This window comes from Squalius cephalus (assembly GCF_949319135.1).
Source record: "Squalius cephalus genome assembly, chromosome: 10".
Classification (NCBI taxonomy): Eukaryota; Metazoa; Chordata; class Actinopteri; order Cypriniformes; family Leuciscidae; genus Squalius; species Squalius cephalus.
In genome coordinates this window covers 7,801,571-7,819,497 of record NC_137131.1, presented here as the reverse complement: position 1 = coordinate 7,819,497, position 17,927 = coordinate 7,801,571, and the positions used below count along the sequence as shown (strand labels likewise).

The following is a 17,927-nucleotide window of genomic DNA, read 5'->3' as shown; positions in this document are numbered from 1 at the left end:
GTAAAATTGTAGGGATATTACTACAATTTAAAATAACTGTTTTGTATTTAATATATTTTCAATGTTATTCCTGTGATAGCAAATTAGCCATTACTCCAGTCTTCAGTGTTACACAATCTTTCAGAAATCATTCTAATATGCTGATTTGGTGCTCCAGAAACATTTAATATTTTTAGCAATGTTGTGCTGCTTAATATTTTTGTGGAAACTGTTAAACTTTTTTCAGAATTCTTTGATGAATAGAAAGTTCAGAAAAGCAGCAGTTATTTAGTCTGTGATATGTTTGCAATATTTAAATCTACAACAAAGTGATAAATTATGTTCTGTCAGTGTTCTGAATCTAATATGAATAGAAAATGTTGAAGCGGCCTACTGTTGCTATGGTTACCACCCGATGTGAAAGATTTCTGTTAGTGTCAAGTGACCCTAATTAACTTTTTTGAATGCATGTATGTACGTAATTTCAGCATTGCAAAAAAAATGTGACTGTTTACAAACAGGTTTCCCGATATCCCGATGTTTGTCCGTGTATACTGTTTTTAATTTTGAGTGTTCTGAGTGTTTTGTTTATTTTAGTCAAGGTGGCCTTTAGTGGTTTAGCCTTGCATCTTAAAAAACAATAAAAAAAAACATAAAAAACAGTACAACAGACGAGGGAGGGAGGGAGGGAGGGAGGGAGGGAGGGAGTGCAGACTGAGCTGGGTCTCCCAGAGGAGGGGTTAGCCAGGGTGAAATTGACGGCGGGAGGATCCAAAGTGGAGACGAAGGCTGCAGGAGCCAGGGAGTATCCCCAACAGGAGAACCAGAATGCAGGCCCATGGTGGAGTCGAGGGAGGGAGGAGCCATGGTGGAGCCTTGCCAGGTGGAACCAGGGGGACAACTGACTGAGGAAGAGCGGATGACGGAGGAGACCAAGCCAGAGCCGCGGGGACGAGCAGCCAAAGTGAAGTCAGGGTGACTGAGGCGGAGCCGTGTAACGAGGACTGAGGTGGAGCCAGAGGGAAGGTGAAGCCCGGTGGAGACAAAGGGAGTGAAGCGACAAGTCAACGATGAAGGCCCTTAAGTCCACGGTGAATTCAGAGCAATGGCTGACCAAGACGGAGCCTGAGGGACAAGAAAGCCCGGTGGAGCCGTGAAGAGCATGGTCCCAGGTGGAGCCGAGGGAGCGAGGAGCAAAGGTAGAGCCAACTGGCATAAGGGTCTGTTTGGAGCTATGGGATCGACACTTCCGGTCTAAGCGGCCGAACTATAAGCCCAAGGCGAATCCACGATGCATTGAACAGGCAGTGTAGGAGGAGGCAAAGGGCTGATGTGAGGCAGTGAAGACAGGGCTGAAGGACTAGGCATGCAGTGCAGGAAGAGGGTTACAACAAAATGGCCTTCCTGGCCGATACCTACGACACACATAAAGTCTAAAAATGGCCTTCTTGTCCGACATAGAACAGGCAGATATGTTCGGGAAACCTGTTTGAAAAAATAGTCATAATTTTACAGTTCCACTAAATGGCCCAGAAATTGCACCGTTCATCTTGAAAAAGTGACTGTAGATTTGTAAAAATGTTGCATATTTTCTTTTGTTCACATTTACACAGTCAACTTGGCTGCAGACATTCTTTTTTATCTTGTAGTGATTTAGCGATTTTATATGCAGCATGAGAAGTCAGCAAATATGTCTGAGTGCACAAAGACAGTGGAGAAGCTGCTGTTCGCCGTTCACCCTTCAAGGCTGTTGCTCTCCTCCGCGCTGTCTTTCCTGCAAGTTAATCCCATCAGGAATTCAATTTACTTCTCTTTTAATTATCGTCTTTCAATTGACTATTTTAAAAGGAGAAGATTTTCTCCAATCCCACTTACTATAATTAGGGCTTATGTGTGGATAATGAAAATTTTAAGGGATCAAAGGTGGAATTCATTTGTAGAGGGGCCTGGATCTGTTTAATGTAGTTGCTTGCAGTGTAATCCTGAGATTGGTATGCAATACAAAGTGCCACAGTAATTATGTAAATAAAAAAATAAAGTGGCTGCCTAAAATTAATGCAGCAGCTATCAGTAGCACTATATTTTCCCCCAAACAGTCTAATGTCACCAGTTTATCCTGATTTGAAAAACCTGTGTTTGACAACAGGCTTGTTAGCTTGTGCCACCTAGTGGATTAGCACCTTCTGTGTGGACACGAGGTTACGTGTCTAATAAAAAAACGATTGATTTCCCTCCCTGACTGTCTCACAAGTTGGAAGCTTAAAACATTAAAACTTCACCGGTCTTAAACACACAACCAGTGCATCTATGGTCGTAGTGTGTCCTCTAATAGTCGACGTGAATACAATCTGCCTCCCTCTATGAGGATGTGAGTGCTAAGGAAGATGGATTCATTGTAGACCTATTTCTCAAGCAGCTGTGCATGAGAAATTGCACTGTTTGTGTGCTGCAGCCTTTTCCCCTGCCTTTGAGTTGCATGAACATATGCAAAGAAAGCAGCCATAGTTACACAGCAACACACACACAGACATGCACCTAACAACCCTGTCACACCAGTGTCAAAACATGTCACGCTCCCCACCTTGCCGTTCTGTCACAGCAGACAGAGGGTGCCATCGGGAGTTAAGCATGTCAATAAGCCCCTAACATTGATCAAGACACTTACTGAACAGCTTATAAACCCCCTGGCGCGGGTGCCTGGATAGATCAGTCTTCTGATCCAACTTAATTGAGGAAAATGTGATAGTATTGAGGAGAGGAGGCGGGGGAGTCTATACTCCAATCATGACATATAGAGCAATGCGATCTCATTAAAAGACATACATAATTTATCAGCTAATGCAACTGCTTCATAAGGGTTTCTCTTAGATTGTATTTGGCAACTGTGTTCTGTGATGAGCTCTCGTGTTCCTTGCAAAACCACTCTTTTTTTCTTTTCATGCTAAATGCCTGTTTGGGGTCTTAAAAGGCATGCTTAAAATGTATCAGGTAGATATTCCATGACTAATGTTATCAGAACTAATTATAACAATGTTTTAACTTGATGCAGTATCATCCATGAAAAGGTTACAGTAGCTAGGGTTCTAGAAACTCCACAAATTCAGTAAAATGCAGTTCAGTGTGTGGGAGATACTCTTCTGCTATTGTCTAATTGGATTTGTTTGATTGCATTCTTCTAGTGGTTTTGCTGGAGTCAAATTGGGCCGAAAGAGAAACAGTGTTACTCTATTGGATAAAAGTGGTATTTCTGAAAGGTGCATGCCTGCTTTGTGAGTTAAAGCTTTAATAATTCCGGTGTTCTGGGATTTGGGTCAGACAAACAAACAAAAAGAATATGAGCAAAGGTAAGAGGTTCATTTCTGAAAATTACTATCATTACGTTTACACATTATTGGGTCTCCAGGTTAAAGTATAGCATGTAATTATATAAATTAAATATTTTGTAACATCAGCTTTAAAAATGCCTTTTATTTAATTTTTTTTTTTATTATGACTAATATTTTTAGGTGATAACAAATGTGGTAATGTCTAAAGTATGTGGTTTGTTAAAGTCAAAAATGTTATTTAATTAATCATCTAAATCTACATTTGAGGTCAGATGTAGAAAATAATCCTTAGTAACAGCAGCAATTTTTATTGTTAGGCTACTCTATTAAACTTTTTAACATCCAAAAAATGCTTCATTATTTTATTTTATTTTTTGCAAACAATTTTAATAATATTTTACCATTTAAGTATACATTTTGCCTTGCTGGATATACATGTTCTCAAGGTTATTTATATTTCTTATTTCACAATATTTCAATGACATTATGATATTTTAAAATATTCTTTTTACAATATCTATAATGAAATTGCTCTTTGTTGTAGTTGTTCTAATTACAACATTTTTTACAGTATTTTTATTCTCTGTTCAGTGCACCCAAAGCATCCCACCCTATTGAAATCAAAATGAATAATCCATGGACATATTTTACTGCAAATTTACGTTTCTGCCATTTCAGCTGTGTCCTCGTATCCCTAATGTCAAAGCCTCAACCCTTCGTGACACAAAGATGATGTGATTTGTGTGACTCTTTGGGAGCCCTCCAGCACAGTACAGTATGTGGGAGGTGCCCACCCCGTGCCACACGAACAGCGCGCGGGCTCATGTTGATCTAATGCAGGAATCAGCGGGGACCGTGTGTGGATAGCGCGATATCTCCAGCTGAACGCTGGCACTCATATTCTGACATTAAGCGGCACTTTTTGGAGACCCTGTCCGTTTTATTTGGATGCTCGGTTCAGTGAGAGTCTCGCAGTGAGCCCGCATCACTCTAGGGAAGGGAAGAGACTCGATGTGTCACAGTAAGTGCGTCTTATCAGCTGTGCATCGCTCCATCATACTGAACTCGGGTTTATATTGCTTCTCTATCTGCACTTCAAACATTTGTGGAGAGTGAGTATGCCGATGCACGTTTCGTCATGTGTTTTTGGTTAGCGACATAGGTTATTTTCTTTAGTCATTTACTTCGATAAGGGACACATCCTCACTTTGACGACTGCTCAGACGTCTCTCCGTTCATTTTCAAAGATTTCTATGTATGCGATATACAACCAAAACACTAAAGATCAGTTTATTAATGTTGTTTGTAGTAGTGCTAGTAGTAGAAGGCGTAGTAGTAAAAATAGCACTAGAATAGTAGTATTATATCTAGTTGGGAAGACAGTAGTGATCAAAATGACTAGTTTGAATGACTATTATATTATAGTAGTAGCTACTAGCAGTAGCAATTGAATAGTTTCATCAGCATATATCTATCTATCTATCTATCTATCTATCTATCTATCTATCTATCTATCTATCTATCTATCTATCTATCTATCTATCTGTCTGTCTGTCTGTCTGTCTGTCTAGTCTCGTCTCTCACTGCAATTGTTGTAATTGTTATTTGATGTACATGTGGTAAATGGAACATCATTTACCTTACATTATTAACAAGAAAACATTGCTATAAAAATTATTCACTATTATTATTATTATTGTATTTTTGGGGGGATGTACCGTGTTTACATGCATAAAAGTCTCATGAATGGCATTTTTAGAAGTTTTGCATTGCTTCAAAAGTCATTTTAATAGTGCAGTAGCAAGAATACTTTGTACAATTTTATCAGTGCAAACGGTTGTATTGGTATTATCGATATTAAAGTGACCTTGTTTGGGATCATAATTCATCAAATCCTCATTATGCTGGCAGGCACAGAGGTGTACCTTTAATTTATTCCCAAAAAACGCACAGACAATTTTGTGTTCCAAGTCATTTCAAGTTCATGACACAAGTGTGAGTGGGTCAGTTGTTTACTGTCTAATGAGTCTATCCATTTTCACTAGTTTGACACATTCAGGCTGATTTGTGCACCTGTTAGGATTTCATTATCCAGTTGACAGCGTGATCAGCCAATCAGGTGGAGTCACAGCCTCATGTCACGTGACTTTTCACCTGTATTTTACTGTTCTTCCTATATATATATATATATATATATATATATATATATATATATATACACACACACACATATATACATATGTTCATTACATTTTATTTCCTCTCTCTCTCTCTCTCTCTCTCTCTCTCTCTCTCTCTCTCTCCATATAAATATGTTTGTTTTTAACCAAGTGAGAGTGACAAGCATCTTGATGTTTGCAGTGAAAGTCATCATCACTGTTGACTTTTCAAACCTTGCTCGAATTGATCTTACTTACTGAAACAGCTGTTGTTGGGGTTGTGTACAGAGCGCATTAACGTCAGGACGGGTCTGCATTACCGATGCTTTGAGACATGTTGCGCTGGGGTTAATGATCTGATATGCTCTGGGTTTGATTCGGTTAGAGAGCGTTATGTTGGAGACTAGTGCCTCTGCAGATGTTTATTAATCCGCTCTCACTGTCCCTCCATCGCTTAATCCGGCCGGATTTACTGATTATTGCTGTCCACAAACCCCATAAACCACTCACAATATATTTATTTATTTCCCGTGAAGGATTTACTCGCTGCATCACGCTAAAAGTCATATATTCCTTATACTTTGCTCCTTATTTGATTTATTTATTAATTTAGTCACTATTGGACTCACTATTCGGTGTCGGGTTCTGTAGGCAAAGATCAGTGATCTAAATAAAACTGAAGTTATAGACCTCATCTGTATTTGTGGTTGGATAGACAGACTTATCTAGCATCTGTCGCTCAGCATCACAGACTGGAGCTCCTTGCGTTAAGTACAATCTCATCTCGTCTGGTGGCCAAGCAGATGAGGTTTTATATGGATCATATTTAATGTTAATCACTGGTCAGGCTATAACAATGCAGGGCATGTTGTATGATTATCTTTCGCTCACAGAGCTTCCTGGCTTTTCTTTCAAAGCAACCTTTGTTTATGTTCATGTCATAATACATTAGAGACAAATTCAGTGTGATTGCATACATGCATGCAAATGAGATTGGTATAAATCAGGCTAACATTTAATGTCAAAACACTGCTGATAGGAGAATATGGTGCATAATTATCGTTTTGGATAAAAATGTTTTGGCGAACAGCTGAAGTCGTTTTGGATGTCCTTTTTGATATACTACACGGTCACAAATAGCAAGCGTTATCAAGACGAAAGTAAGAGAGAGAGAGTGAATGTGTTCTTATGGTAAGTGTGGCGGGCTGTCAGAAGTGATGTAGTGCAAGTGACATTAAAAAGATTCTGGGGTGGTTGCATTTCATAAAAATTTTAATGGATGGTTTCTGCTGGGGGAAGCATTGAGAAAATGTTACAGGAAGGCCACTTCTATATAATATATACTTTCCTACTCCTTTCTAAGAAAAGTTACTGAAATGAGTGGTATCTGCGTGCAGGTCAGGGCTGGAGAGTTTTAATTTAACAGGTCATTTTCATTTTACACTTCATTTTCACTTCATTGGCAACAGACATGTGAAGGCGACTAATAAGTAAAACATGTTAAGTTGTAACTTTCTTGCAAAGAGTGTTACCAGGGATTGTGATCAGTCTGATTAAACTTGTGAAATAATAAAAAAAATAATAGTGAAAACTTAAGCTTTTACAGGAAGAATGAGATGGATATTAAAAAGCTTGTTAGTTAAAGGGATAGGTCAACTAAAAATGATAATTCTGTCATTAACTCAACCTCATGTAGTTTAAAAAGAAAAAGTTCATCTTTTTTCTTATTCTGTGACAAAAGAAGATATATTTTTTCAAATGTTTGAAACATCTTCTTTTGTGTTGTTCTGTAGAAGATCTTACAGGTTTGGAACAACATGATTTTTTTGGATGAACTATTCCTTTAAAATATGTTTTGCTTCGTCTGGTATTTTGAATACTCGTCATGTTTTGCTAGGAGACTTACACCGTGTTGCTCCCTTCAGGGAAGTGCAGAGTCCCTCGGGATCTCGGCGTTGTTACTGTATCCTAAGCGAGTCCAACTTTTATGTTTACATGGAGCAAATTCAGTGGGCAGCCCGAGTTAAAAAGCAACAAAGCCGTCATTGGGAATTCAAGTTCATTTACATGTGGGCTAGACACAGCTGGCCACTCTCATGCCTGGCAAAATAGCATTTTGGACAGTGTCCTGAGAAGTCCGTTAGCATCTAATCTAGGGGCTCTCCTCTCCCAGCGGACCGTGCGGTAAGCCAGGGTGAAGCCCTGCAAATAAAGACAAATGCTCTGTGTCATCCGCCTTGCGCCTCCAGTAAGAGACTCTCCTTTCTGCTCTGCACTCTGTGGGTTTTTAAAAGCAAACAGCGACGTGCAATTTTTCAAAACATTGTTATGCACAGAGAGGCTGTGGGCCCATGATGCTTCTTTCGCCCGTGCGCATGCTGAGACTTGTAAGCCTCTTGTGTCGTATTAAGATGATTTTTTTTTCTCCCTCCCCATCCAGCCGTTGTGGAATCTCAAAGTCTGTTTCTTATTCTCTCTCTCGCTCTCTTCCACCCCCTTTTTTCTCTTTATCGAGAGACAGCCAGTGTCTTAGCGCAAGCATATGCTGAGTGCCTTTGACACATCTCTTCTTACGGAATTATTTGCATATTTGCCAAGCATAGAAATTGATCCAGCTGACATCGCAGATCAAAGCCTTGTATACTGACAGCAGTGTACTAATGGATCTGAGATGGCTGTCAATTAGGAAAAACAATCCCTCTGGTGATGGAAATTGTTATATCTCAGATACCTCTCGAGAGTGTGTGAAAAAGGTGTATTGAATGCACTTGCGCACCCTTCACAGGAAGCAATGGGTCTAGATTATTAATAGTGTTCCTAGTGCTTTGCATTGATGGCTAAAAGGCTAAACTGAAGACATAAACGCTACTGGGAAAAGGAAGCCTCCCTTTTGTTTTAACACATCATGTTTTATTCCATGTTGGCTTGAAGTTGAGGGAAGCTGACAGCAGCGTATAATAGTGTAGATGTCTCTTTCACACCATTGCACTTTTTTAAGAGCAGAAACACTTTTTTAAGGGTTCAGGACCGTAACCGAACAAAGCAAAGCTGTATTGTTACTGGATCAGAGTTAACAAAAAACCCTCAAAAAGTGTGTTTTGTGAGAAATTGCCTTGAAGAAACTGAGTGATTTTTGAAGACAGGTGAAAATGTAAGGTTAAGAGTAGTGGAGGGGCAGAATCAGTGTAGTACAGTTTTCTTTTTTTTCCCCAGTTACAAGTTTCCTGTCTAAAGGAATTGTTGTAAAATACAGCATTTTGTACTATCGGACTAAAGCTATTGTTTGGGCAAATATGCTAAATATTGAGTAAGGGTACATTCAGTATTAAGCGTGTTTAAAAAAGTTCCCTTTAAAGCAGTGCTTTTCTTTTATTCTGCTGCTATCATCACTACCACTTAATGTCTCCGAGCTGTATTTTAAAGCTCCTTGGCTTCATGTAATGATCCTCAAACATGATTGCAAGTAGACCGGCCACAAACAGAGCTATCATTCATTTTAATAACATCGCCATTGTGCCTTTTTTATCATGCCTTAATGTCCAGTTATGTGAATGGACTTGTGAGCGGCTTTTATTTCAGATTTCAATGTTACAGACACATTCAAATGATGTTTTTTGGGATTTACAGCCTCAAAAAAATCACTCTTATAAATACACTTTCTTATTCATTTTTCATTCTGGTTGGAATGGTAATATTATGATACTTTGATATACTATGATTACCATGGTATTTATTTACCAAGGATAAATATATAAAAACTGTTTGTGCATCATTATTTATCTAAGCACATAAAAAGAAGGGGAAAATTGGTTTGAGTTTAATAACCAACACATCTGTCTCTAATAAGCTGTGGGTCTGAATTAGTTCAGATTCACTGAACTGTATCCCATATCTGCCATTTATAAATGTGTTACAGACCTATTATTGTCTGTTGTTTCTTATGCAATCAGGGTGCAACATATTCCTTTGGGAATATGGGTAATTGTGGGTTTCATTAGCGGAGCATAACATGATAAGGCAGTTATGGAACTGTTGGCGCTGTGATTCCGGTTTTATTATTTACCTTTAATGTGCTCCCTGGTTGTTCTTCCCTCTAGTAAACTTAAGATGTCAGATAGAGACGTTGTATATGATGTGCTTTAATGATGGCCGTGTCGGGCAAATTGTTTAATCTGCAAAGTGCATCGTGCCAAACCACATGGGTGTGTTTTGAAGTGCTTATGAGAAATCTAAGACAATTTTCTTGGGAATTCAGATGGTGCTAAAAACATACTACTACTTTATGTTTTGGAAAAACAAACAAGTGGCTTCTGTCCATGAGGAATATTAGCCTACTGACTGAGATTAAAGTTTGGTTAGATGATTAAACTTGAGTGTATGCGTGCTTCTGAGAGCGATCATGATGTAATCTGTCTTAAAAGATAAAACTGGTCACAGGCAGTGGTTATGCTGGTGCATGGTTTTTACAATAAAAAAACATTAAGGTCATAATACAGATTTCAATAACATTAAAGGAGCTATATTGGATATTTTTTTATTGTGCATTTTTTCCTTGAGGTCCACTTATGATGTTACATAATATTTTTCCCAGTGCCTAAAACACTATAATTGTCCCATAATTTTATTTTTCATTAAAATGTTTTTTAAAATGTTCCACTACACCATAACCAGGCATGATGTAATTTGTCTTTACACACCGAAAGTCATTTTTTGGTCTGTGGCGTAACCATATTAAATGTTTTTAAATGTTACACTGTTTCTTTTTTTCTAGCCAATATTAGGCAATAAATATTCGATATCTAAAAAAAAAAAAACACTAATATTGGTTAGTAACTGATATGGCCCAGATATATTCTTGGTATTATGATTTTGTTTGTGAGGAACTTCCAATGTACATTTCACATTTTCACCTTGAAGAAGGCAGAAATGTGTGTTTAGAGGGTAGTACTACTATAAATTGCGTAGACCTCACTGTCTTCTTTGGTTAAACGATACCCGTGTCATTGTGTGTCCTCACACGACTTCTCAGGTATGAGAGATTACTCCAATTTCCTGTGTACTTCTAACAAATTGTTGCGCCAAAGCAAAATCCAGGCCCTCATGTCTTACCAGTGATAGAAATGGGGAACCTTTTTGTTAGATTAGATTATAACTCTATTTCTCTGTGCCACCACAATATTCTTAGTCCTCATTTCATTCAAGAATGCATTGGGGTCAGCTGCACAAAGTCTCCGTTCCCCAAACTTCTTAAGCTTTATTCTTTGCAATGATTGACCACATCTCATTATATAGAAATGTAAGACGAAGAGAAAAACAAGTCCATGTAAGGAGAAATGCATAATGTGGCAATATAAGTTCTGGACAAAGAACAACATTTCCCCATCTTTGCCCTGTGGGACTGGGGTGAATGAATACATTCAGAGCATATTCAGATAACGAAAAACATGTGAGCATGAAGAGAAAAAGAGGGTTAAAACAAAGTCAGGCTGAGAGACTTATTTTACACTTTTACTCCAAATACCTCATTTTTAGCTCTTTAAAATATGTCCTGAAGGCCTGAGGCAATTCACAATATAATCATCTCTCAATGGCTCAGGTTTGAGAAGTAGCAAAGCGATTATCTCCCTATAAAAAAAGCTTTGAATTATATTACCATGTTGGATTGACTGTCATCTCATCTTATCTGGTCAGATAAGTCGCCTTGATGTGAGTTATGGTTTGACCGTGATAATGAATCAGCGGTTGATCTTGATTTGACAAGCTGACGGAAGGCTACTAAAAAAAATGTCTTTGTCAAATTGGGATCCAGGGCTTGAGTTTTCTAAAACCCACAATTTAGACAAGCTGTGCAAAAATGACATTTTAAAGATGCATTGTCTCTGAGGGAGGAAATGATGGAGTGATACTTGCAGAATGTAGGCCACTATCCTGCAGAAAGCAAGTGTGCATATCAAGACCAAGTAGCATTTATATAACAAGTGCCCTTTTCAAAATGAGCACAAATATGAGCACTTCCTGTCCAAATGTTACTGTAGGCTTAGGCTACAGCATGCGTTAATGTTGCAGATGGTATGTTAGTTACATACTGTATAGGGATGGGAATGTTTTTCAATTTTTCATTTTGAGTTCTGATAGGTCTTAAAAACGAGTACTCAAGTACTAGGGGGCGGGGCATGTGCAGGGGGCAGGAAGGGGCGGGGTGTGTCCGCCATGACAATAATGAAAATACTTGAATTAAAACACTCTTACGAAAATTTATGTTGACAAATAAAAATTGTGACATGAAAATATGTATCAAAATGAAAAATATGATTAGAAAAATAACTGCTAGATTATCAATAATACATCACTGTTTTCGAAAAAGGGATCATCTAAAAGGAATATCTGCATGAGGTGATGCTGAAGAGTGAATGAACACCAGTAAACTGAATCCCGTTCTATATTACACATCCCATATGAGATGAATCAGATATTCTAGGTACATGTAACATTACAACTTGTATCTGCACAAAAGAGCGAAAATGCAAGTGAACTTTAACTGTTACGTGCTAGCCAGAATATGTTACTCCCAATGTGGATCCACTCTTCCCATAACAATGCACTGAAACACAGACAAAAATTCACCAGTATTCTATACAATAGTGTTCTCATTATAATGTTATGGCAGATTGGTGCTGGACATCTTGCACTTAAAGATAGTTCACCCAAAAATAAAATTCTGTCATCATTTACACACCCTCAAGTTTTTCCGAACCTGTATGAGTTTCTTACTTCTGCTGTACACAAAAGAGGATATGTTGAAGAATGTTGGTAACAGTTGATGGGCCCATTGACTTCCATACTATTTTTTTTTCAATACTATGGAAGTCAATGGGTCCTAATTAACTGCCATGATTTTTCACCTTCATTCAGCTTGCCTTTTCAAGTTTTGAGGTCTAAAAGTTGAACTTCTGTCACTGTTTCCTTACACTATTTCTAATCACCTTATAGGCATCATTGATCTTTTTGCAGCTTAGTTTTAACACACATTTTTGGACATTTATGGAAAGCTTTGAGTTCTTAAAGTTGCATTATATTTTTATAGTACACAGGAAAAATGTATTCCTCATCAAATATTGGGCCTCTCTATTGGTTAACACAGTCTGGCTGGTACACATCACCCAGAAACAAGGGTGGCTCTGTCGAGTCATTGGCTAATCCAGCTCATCACAGGCGCTGTGCTAAATAGTTGGAGAGGCACAAGAATTTGTATTGTTCCTGCCATAATGGTGATGTAATGGTGGTGGTGTTATGTTGTTGATGCCATTATTGTTCAAGGCTCAGGCTGTAATTTGGCTTAGGCTGTAATACAGGACCATAGCAAAAGCCTTTATGGGGCAGCGAGCTGCAATTTGAGCAGAGTAGAATCAGTAAGCCATTGTTGCAAGGCTGGAGGTGTAACATTAAACAAATATTAACTATTTCAGTGCTCTTTCTTTTTAAAAAGCATTTTAAATTTGAATCCTTAAATAAAAACGTTGCTAAAAGTATTGAATGTTTAACTATCATGAACAGATATGAATCAGATTAAGCATATTTATCAAAGTGGTGACATTTACATAAATCAGTAACAATCAGCTGAGTCATAATAAAGGGTTAGTTCACCCAAAAGTGAAAATTCTGTCAGTAATTACTCACCCTCATGTTGTTCCAACCCCGTAAGACTTTCGTTCATCTTCGAAACACAAATTAAGATATTTTTTGATGAAATCTGAGAGCTGGCTCACTCCTCCATAGGCTTCTAAAGGATCGAACCCAGAAAGTTAGTAAAGACATCGTGAAAATAGTCAAAGTGACTACAGTGGCTCAACCATAAGTTTATCAAGCGATGAGAATACTTTGTGTGCGCAAAAAACAACAAAAATAACGACTGTATTCAACTATTCATTTTAGTCTGTGTGGGCCTGAATGAATTCACGTAGTGTGTTGTGTTGTACGTCACACACGTCACACACATGACCAGCGTCGGCCAATAGTGAGCCTACGTGGTTGCGTACAACGCTGTTACACTACGTGAATTCATTCAGGCCCACACAGACAAAAGTGAATTGTTGAATAAAGTCGTTATTTTTGTTGTTTTTTGCGCGTAAAAAGTATTCTCGTCGCTTGATAAACTTGTGGTTGAGCCACTGTAGTCACTTGAACTATTTTAACAATGTCTTTAATAACTTTTCTGGGCCGGCAAGTTTCGATCCCATAGAAGCCTATGGAGGAGTGAGCCAGCGCTCAGATTTCATCAAAAATATCTTAATTTGTTCCGAAGATGAACGAAAGCCTTACAGGGTTGGAACAACATGAGGGTGAGTGATTACTGACAGAATTTTCATTTTTGGGTGAACTAAGTTACATTATCCCTTTAAATGAGATGTCAAGTACTGCAGATTATTAAGTATTAGTATGTTTAAATTCGAATAAAGCATCTGCAATGTGTCAATGTTTTTATTAGAGCCTAACAAGGTGTTTGCAAATGGAAGTATCATTATTCAGAGAAGTTACATGCTAAATATTTAGCATTTCGCCTAGAGGTAATGATAACAAAGATAACAGGGCTTTTGTGCTTTCAAGTCATATGCTTTTTAAGTAAGCTGGCTTAAAAAAAAAGCCTAATTGATTCTAGCCCTTATTTAATCCTGTATTGATGTCGGTACTGTATTCTGTGACCGGTTTCATTTGTTAAACTGAATAATTGTTTATTTCTTATCACTAATTTCTGGAGATCTGGTGCTAAGCACGTTTTCTGTGGATTTTGCAGTGTATTATTGGTAGATTTATTGTTGTCAGCCTAAAGATACTGCTATGGCAAAGAGTGTCCAGTACACCAGAACTCACAGCCTTGGGCATTTGTCAGCTGTCGATGTAAGATCTTGTTTGGTAGTAAAGCTTAAGGCACACTGACTGCAATTTCACACTCCCAGCTACTTCTTATAAATCTTGCAGAACTGTCGAATATATGACTTTGGTGCTGTATTTCTTTGTGCTTTAATTAATCTGGCATTCTTTTATTTTATAGCTGTGGTGTTGCCATTTTAATATTTGTCCATTTATTGTCCATACATATACCTCTGTAATTTGACAAATTTACGAATTTAACCCATTTCTTCTATCTTTGAATATTGTTCCAGACAATGAGGAAATGATTGGATATAGTAAAAAGCAAGTGTTACATACCAAAAATGAAGCCTGGTGGTTAGGAGGAGATGCACACAAATTAAGAGGGATTAGTAAAGACTGCTGAAAAGCCGAGTTGGAGCATGTTATAATTATGAAAAATATATATGAAGACAGGTGTTTATTTTCTTTGGAAGGACATGTACAGACGAATAATGCACAATAAGACCAGTAATGTGCATTTAAAAAGTAAATGTAAGGTCAACTGTGATTTTATGCTTACACCCCATGGGCACTTCCCATTCATTTTTGAAATCAGAATAATATCCGTTTGCACATGCATGATACTTGACTGATTATATTTTATAAGGATTTTGAAACCTTATTTTATGTAAAACATTTAAAATGTTTACCACTGTTTTTCAGTAAATATAGCATAGCATGACATTTAATGATTTTAATTTGCATTAACCTATATATATATATATATATAGCAGGTGTTACCAAACTCAACCATGACCTCATCAATATTCCTCATCCGAAGTGCAAAAATTCAAGCCAGCGGGCACACAGTCGGTTTAGTCTGTGGAGAGGGAACAGGGATGATTAAAGATTAAATATTATGAAGACCAAGGGGTCAAGGTCTGACTGGTTAGGATAGCTATAACCTCTATTACTGTAACTACACACCGCCTGGATTAAAAAAAAAACATAGAAAACATATTTCTCCATAAACTGCAAAATAAACTGTGTACATATTTTGAGACCTATCTAGCTTACATTTTCGTTTACTTTCTAGTAAAGGATTTTTAGTGTCCAAATCAGCATTGTCATGGTGTAATGTTCTTGCAGCTCCAAAGTAATTAGTATTGGAATCATGTAAAGCGATGAATTGACCTACATTAAAAAAGTGAATATGGTCAGTTTTGACTTCATAATGACATTAAGAGAGTATAAATAGTGCTTTTATTGAGTATTTAAAGAGAGTAAGGCAGACTGACAGAGACTGTGTAGAAAAGTGAAAAACAGGCAGATCTCAATGAACCTTTGACTGCGAATCCTATTCTGCTCCCTACATTGTAACGAGATTGGCAAAGACAGAGTGGCTCAGCCATGAAGGTTACATCCAACACAAAGAGCTCAGCTTCAGAGAGAGGCAGCAGAAAGACTTTTGTGCGGCTTTGCGTTGCAAGCCATAAGAAGACATTTTAAGCCACTCTCTTTATATCACCCATTGCCTGAAGCTCCATGAAGTAGCGGTGACTTTTTTATGCCTATGCGTTCCCTCACCCATCTTTCTGAGTGCTTGTCATTGATGCACCAATGCATGCCTGACTTTCAGCACCCTGGGCTCCACTCTGGTTTAGAGAGAGGGATTTTCTGGCCCAAAAAAGCATGAAAGATGCAGGAATGTCACTTAAAGGAGTCATGAACTGCATTTTTTGTTTTATTTAATAATGTTCTCTGAGGTCCACTTATAATGTTATCAAGATTTTTACGTCAAAAAAACATCCCAATTTAGAAGTAATAAGCTATTTTCTATCCTGTTTTGACCCTCTTTTTCGAACACTCCGTTTTGATAGGCATGTCGCATTCAAGACTTGGAAGTTAACGCCAACTGCTATGATTGGGTAACAGTTTTGCATATTAAAATAATTACTCAACGTCCCCGCCATACATGTGTGGAATTGTTTTGAAAACTTTCGATGTTGAAAAATGTCCCGTTACACAGTTGAAAGAAATTGTGTTTTTTTCCCCATTCCACAGCGTCTTGAGTTTTTCAAAGCAAAAATGGAATTATGAATAAATTTGCCACACTGTCGTTCTTATAGGCTATTTATAGTTCATCCTATTCGATAAAGTGAAGAAAGTATACATTGTAATTTTATTTGTCGTGTTTTAAATAAAATTAAACTGGTTGTAATGTCTTACTGATGACAAAGCAGAAGATGTCACGCACTGGATTACAGCCAAGGGATTAGATCAAAACGATAACAAAAGCAGCGTTCTCTACGTGCTCTACATGCGTGAATTGGTGGGCGGGGCTAAAGAGCCAATGAGTCACCGTGATTTTGCCAAGTAAGACATGTTCCTGGATCAACATATTTTGTTGATCCTGGAATAACATTCCTGCCCCAAAATTTAGTCCTAACCCTATTCCTACCCCTAACCCTACCCAAACTTTTCCCTAAAATCAGAGGGAAATGATAGGTAAATAACACTGATGTTGAAGGCACCTCACCCTGGTGCTAAGCCTAAACTTGTCATAAACTGTAAACTTGTCCCTCAAATCTGATTGGTTGATTGGAAAGTTGTTCCAGGATCAACAAAGATGTTGATCCAGGAACATGTGGTACTTGGTGAAATCACGTTCACCAGAGGGAATGATGTAGAAGTAGGCGTTGATCTTCTTCTGCAGAGGCGGTCTTTCGTCGCACTTTGATGTCATAATGTGACAAAATCCAAAACAAGTCATTTTGGTTTCAATAACAGCTGTTTTTGGACTAACAAGTTTTGAGTTCTGAAACTTACATGATATCAATGACTTCTTATACAGTATGTCAAAAGATCAAGGAAAAATGTATTTAGCAATTTATGACCCCTTTAAGCAACGTATACCCACTTTGAAAATAGAAAGAAAAAAAAGAAAGAAAGAAAAAGGAAATGCACGACCCCCTTCAAGGCACCTCGAAGACAAAAAAAAAAACATCCTACATGATTTTATTTTTGAGCTGTTTTTGACCATGACAGTTTTTGAACACCCACGCAAAGGACACTGATTGCAAGTGTGTTATGATTTGCAGATAGAACACCACGGTGCCACTAGACAATAGATAATAGCTCTATAGGAATTACACTGTTAAGGACCGTTCTCACCAAGTACTATAACTATAGTGTTTTAATAATCATTCCAATTCTTTGGGAATAGGGAAGTTCACACCACAACTAGGCCTATTACAAAACCGACACAGAAAAACAAAATCGCTTGAATTACTTTTAAAATGATTTTTTTTTCAGCTTCTGAATGATAAAACATTGATGAACATTGGTATTGACGCTAATATAGTTATAGTTATCTTTATAGTCATTAGTCAATTATATTATAATATATAATAATATATATCAATTCATACATATCTTTAAGAATGGAATGGAAGATAATTACAACAAGGCAATTTTGGAATTTAAAGAAAAGTGTGGCAGCATTTGCGGCAGTCTCGTGCTGACAGTTGTTCAGACTTACGTGTTTTATTAGTTTTATATTATACAACAGTTGCTTATCTTCCAGACAGACTGTCGATCTCTGTATTAGTGG

At 37.7% G+C, this 17,927-nt stretch overlaps 1 protein-coding gene across 3 annotated transcripts in view; it reads left to right on the top strand.

The window, feature by feature from the left end:
• The first annotated feature begins 4,082 nt into the window (after positions 1 to 4,082).
• The window catches only part of cntn4 (contactin 4), a 156,552-nt gene continuing 142,707 nt past the window's right edge, over positions 4,083 to 17,927 (top strand). The window contains exon 1 of one of the 3 annotated variants that reach the window (XM_079883995.1): positions 4,083 to 4,326. The gene's annotated coding sequence lies outside the window, so the exon portion shown is untranslated. Of the gene's footprint in view, positions 4,418 to 17,927 lie in introns of all 3 variants that reach the window. The other 2 variants (XM_079883997.1, XM_079883996.1) reach the window with 2 other exon arrangements.